The 5,595-nt window shown below is 36.1% G+C and overlaps 1 protein-coding gene across 17 annotated transcripts in view; it reads right to left on the bottom strand.

The window, feature by feature from the left end:
* The window catches only part of LOC106882391 (trithorax group protein osa), a 656,478-nt gene that overhangs the window by 365,453 nt on the left and 285,430 nt on the right, over positions 1-5,595 (bottom strand). For 2 of the 17 annotated variants that reach the window (XM_052969232.1, XM_052969235.1), the window contains exon 1: positions 792-861. The exons of the other annotated variants lie outside the window; for them this stretch is intronic. The gene's annotated coding sequence lies outside the window, so the exon portion shown is untranslated. Of the gene's footprint in view, positions 1-791; positions 862-5,595 lie in introns of those variants that run through there. 17 annotated transcript variants of the gene reach the window in all.

Below are 5,595 nucleotides of genomic sequence, written 5' to 3'. Positions count from 1 at the left end.
TATATATATATATATACATACACACACGCGCACAAACATGTATGTATGTATGTATATGTATAAAATATATGATATATATACATCAGTGCACTGACCATCTCCACCAGAGATTTTTAAGTCTGACATAGTGAAATGGAGAGGAGGTGGTGATGGTGGAAAAAACATCAATAAACAGCTACAGTTGCTTAGAGACACTAACAGTGTTTAAAGGCCTGAAAAACAAAAATACTGCATTCCAACCAAATACGAGAATGAGAGAGAGAGAGAGAGAGAGAGTAGATGGACAGAAAGACACACAGATAGATAGGGAGAAAGAGAGATAGGTAGGCAGTACTTGTTTAATGCTATAGCTTTCATAATCAACTGACTGCTGGAGGTTTAATTTCTTTTCTTAGTTTATATTTTTATTGTGTAGAAAGATGTGGGGTAGAAACTAGATCTTTTCATTCTTCCAGTTTTAGAAAATAAAGCAAAACACAAAAAAGGACTAGTGTTAAACGGTTTGTTGGCAACTAGTTATATAAAATAGCCGCGCACTAAAGGGCTTGCTTTATTAGTGTTAGTGTATCAATACAATACAATTTATGAAGAAAAAAACCCCAAAAGCCGATAGGGAAGACAGAGAAGTGTTAGTGGTGTTGATGCTGGGGACTAATAGTGTAAATTTGGGGTTTGTTTCCCAGTGTTTGAAGATGCTTTCACTAGCTATCAGATCACCAAAGAAAATTAATGAGATAATTATGTTATGTGAGTCGTGATAAGTGCAAGTGTATATTATAACCGATACTTACTAAAAAAACACTTTCCGTCCAACCTTTCGGTTATATCACACAGACACAGATATCTCGCTTATTCTCTACAGAAGGAAGGCTTTCACCCTGATTGACTACACTTGTGTGTGTACACACGAACACAAGCAGGCGCACACGTGGGTATGTAAGGGGGTGAGTTCCTATATAAACACAAAGCACAGTCATATACAAACACACAGACATATTCTTATATGCATATACATTGTATATCTATCTATCTATCTATCTATCAACCTATCTATCTATCTATCTATCTATCTATCTATCTATCTATCTATCTATCTATCTATCTATCTATCCATCTATCCATCCATCTATCTATCTATCTATCTATCTATCTATCTACACACACTATATTCATTTATTCATTTACTTGTGTCAGTCATTTGACTGTGGCCATGCTGGAGCACCACCTTTAGTCGAACAAATCAACCCCAGGACTTGTTCTTTGTAAGCCTAGTACTTATTCTATCGGACTCCTTTTGCCGAACCGCTAATGTTATGGGGACGTAAACACACCAACATCAGTTATCAAGCGATAGTGGGGCGGGGGACAAACACACACACACACACACACGACAAGCTTCTTTCAGTTTCTGTTCACCAAATCCACTCACAAGGCTTTGGTTGGCCCAAGGCTATAATAGAAGACACTTCTACAAGGTGCCACACAGTAGGACTGAACCCAGAACCATGTGGTTGGGAAGCAAGCTTCTTATCACACAACCACTCTTGTGCCTATTACGTGTGTGTGTGCGTGTGTGTGTGTGTGTGTGTGTGTGTGTGTGCGTGTGATCAGCTTGAAAAATTAAGATGTTCTTATTAACATGAAACAAATGGTAGCCTTAATGCACAAATAAAAAAATTATCCACCAATGTGGTGTTGAGCACTCAGTCTCATTGCTCGACATTTACATATTATATATATTATTGTGTCTGGGAAGAGTCACTCTGTTTTAATGCCTATTAATTAACACACACACCGGTCCGATTTCCACTCATTTATTATTTTTTTTCTTCGGTAGTCGTTGATTCTGGTGGTAGGGGTAGTTATTGTGGTTGTGGTGGTGGTAGTGTTACCATTCAAAATAGTTTCAAAGGTGAAGGTAATAATAAGTTCTACTCAGGAATATTTAAATGAATAGCATGAGACCTTTTGGTTTTCTCTTCTCTTAACTTCCGGCCTTCCTTTAGTATTCCTGTTGTTTTAGATTGATGTATAGATGTATGTATATACGTAAGTATACTGTAAATTGTTAATATGTATGTATAATATATAATATATATATTATAAAAATATGTTAGTGTTATTTAATTTCTGAACGGTTTTGCTGTTGTTTGTTTATGTAGTTTGATTTCTTTATCCATCATTTTCCACTAAGATAGAAACGCGAGTAAAATTAATGACAGAGAAACGAAAATAAGGCTTTGGAAATAGCCTAAAGGGAGATAATTGAGAAAGACTTGAAAGTCAACGTAAGATCATAATCATGTAAAGTAAATTAAATATAACAAATATTCCAGAATCCTTGTCCGGTACTGGATCAATCTCAAAATATAGTCAGTTCGTGCCAGTTATGAGGCCAAACATCCCTGAAAGTGTCATCCGAATCCATCCAGCGGTTCTTGAGATATCTTGTCCGCGGACAAACAAACAAAGAAACACGACTGGAAACAATACTTCCGCCTTTACTAAGGTGGAGGTAATAATAATAATAATGATGATGATGATAAGAAGAAGATGGTGGTGGTGGTGGCAGCAGTGCATGTGTGTCTCTTTTACAGTTGGCAGTCACTGGGCTGTGGCCATACCTGGGACACAATCGTATCCAAGGGTATGAATACAATTAAACATAGCACGTAGAGGTAGACAGTCTGTTCATGAGGATCAACAGAGTTTAAACATTTAATTCAAGTTCCTGTAAGCATTAAAAAGAAAGATTGATATTTCCTGGCTGCCAGTGATACTGACACAGACTCAGGTCAGTAAATGCAGAACTGTGGATAAAACCCGAAATTAGTGATGCTCTCGTTAAAATATATCAAGACACTAATAATAATTAGGTAGCAAGTCACAGAAAATATGAGCTGGCAAGAGAAAAGATCAAAAGTATACTATGCATGGATGTCTATTTAAGAGAAGGTATAAAAATATATCAATTCTCCTCATCGCATAAACTAAATCGCTTGGTTCAGAACAGGAAATGCATCAGAATTTTATAACATGCCTGGCTTGTCACACTAATTTCAAAGAATTCACCACACCTGCACAGCTTTTATTATTCAAGATTCCTTTTCAACTGATTTCATCTGGTAAACTGTATGATTGCTAAAGGCGATTTATATTAGCAAACGGTTTACTGTTTGGATTTTAACAGTGATTTATAATAGATATTTCTGAAACTTGTTTAATTTCAAAATAAATAAAAAAAAAATGTATATACGTAAAAGTTCCTAGCTATATACAATCACCTCATTCATATGCAAGTAAACTTATCGAATGAGTGAAGTTAATATACTAAATATATTACACAAAAATTCCATATCATATTCCTTATGTCGACAGATAAATTATTCTAAATAATCTTACTAAGACGAAACACTATAGATGCTTTCTCTTGCGCTCTCTCAATTCCAAAACTTACAATATTCAATGAAGAAATATTAAGAAAACACCCATGAATTTTCTCTGTAATTAATTTCACCATCAATTTTACTGTAACGTTCTCTCTCTCTTTGTTATATATCTAATTAATGAATACGTCATACTGAAGATTCCTAAAAAGGATAAAATAGTACTATACAGGATTACAGTGTGGGCACATGGCTCAGTGGTTAGAGCATCGGGCTCACAATCATGAGGTTGTGAGCTCGATTCCCGGACCAGGCTGTGTGTTGTGTTCCTGAGCAAGGCACTTTATTTCATGTTGCTAGAGTTCACTCAATTGCAGAAATGAGTTGTGGTGTCACTGGTGCCAAGCTCCCTTGGCCTTTGCCTTTCCCTTGGATAACATCGGTGGCATGGAGGGGGGAAGCTGGTATGCATGGGCGACTGCTGGTCTTCCATAAACAACCTTGCCCGGACTTGTGCCTCAGAGGGTAACTTTCTAGGTGCAATCCCATAGTCATTCATGACCAAAGGGGGTCTATACCTTTTACTCTTTCACAGGATTACAACTAAAAATTGTAAGAGTGAAAGCATGTGGTCTAGTGGTTAGGGTAGTCAGCTAACAAATGTGAGTTCAATTCCTGGCAGCATGTTGAGTCCTTGAGCAAGACACTTTATTTCATGTTGCTCCAGTCCACTCAGCTGGCAAAAATGAGTAGTACCTGTAATTCAATGGGTCGTCCTTGCCACATTCTGTGTCATGCTGAATCTCCCTGTGAGCTACATTAAGGGTACACATGTCTGTGGAGTGCTCAGCCACTTGCACATTTATTTCATCAACAGGCTGTTGCATTGATTAGAGAACTTCTAAGAACTTTGGCATAATATATATATATATATATATATATATATATATATATATATACATACACACACACACACACACGTATATACTTATACACATATGTATATATAATACAAAGAGTTTATATATACATACATACACACACACATATATATATATATACTTTATTTAAAAACAGCAGAAATATAACAAAAGCTGTTACTCAGAGCTTCACGTTCCCGTGCTTTTAAATAAAGCATATTACTCTACCTCTGGTATTTGAGTACTCTTTTTTTCACCTTGTTTCACATTTATGTGCTTACTCCGGTATATATATATATATACTTTCTTTTCAGAAATTAGCTCCTGTTCAAGTAACTCCACCACCACAACTACCATACACAATACAAAACACAATAGAGAGAAGGTTGCCAAATTCTGTAACCATCAAACAAGCTGCAAGACCTGTATATTATATTTTCTAAACTGTATCCTCTGAAAGTGTTCACATAGCAATATGAACCAAGGACTAACTTTGAGTTCATCAAGAGCCAAGAAAAACATTGAAGAAAATTCTCTGACCAGACGGATATTACACGATGGCCAATGCTATAAATAGCAGTTACAGCTAATTTCCATCTCAAAACACGTGGTGTTCGTTGACTGAACCAAAGAAAGAATCGCGATGTAAACTGTTCCGCCTGCATCTAAATTTTCTCAACAACATATCCTTACCCTGCATCAGTAGCCATGTTTGAGAACGTGATTCATTGTAACTGTTGCCAAAATAACGGCCACAGCAAAAAAGTTGGCCAATGACTAACACTGGATCCAGAGGTGAAGTAAACATCTGATTATTAAAAATACCTGTCTAAATTTTACAATTAATGAGCTTTGAGTAGCTTTACCATTCTGACTGTAGCTCTGAATTCCATAAAATATTAAAGTAGATAGTTGTTTCTTTAGTCAGCTAAAACCCATAATGTACAACCAACAGAGTTTTGATTGGGAAATTTCAAGCTAAGCCTGTCATTACCATAGTTCTTATTTCTCTATTGCCCACAAGGGGACAAACATAGAGGGGACAAACAAGGACAGACAAAGGGATTAAGTCAATTACATCGACCCCAGTGCGTAACTGGTACTTAATTTATTGACCCCAAAAGGATGAAAAGCAAAGTTTGGGGGTCGAACACAGACACACACACTATATATATATATATATATATATATTATAAAGAGCTGCAATGTGTATATAGATACAAATAAGACAATAATTTATTTTTGAATGCCGAGACGCCATTAGAACAGCAGAATTATTGGATAAATTA

The sequence above is a fragment of the Octopus bimaculoides genome, chromosome 7, assembly GCF_001194135.2.
Source record: "Octopus bimaculoides isolate UCB-OBI-ISO-001 chromosome 7, ASM119413v2, whole genome shotgun sequence".
Lineage (NCBI taxonomy): Eukaryota > Metazoa > Mollusca > Cephalopoda > Octopoda > Octopodidae > Octopus > Octopus bimaculoides.
The sequence above is the reverse complement of the archived record's forward strand: the minus strand, read 5'-3'. Positions and strand labels throughout refer to the sequence as shown.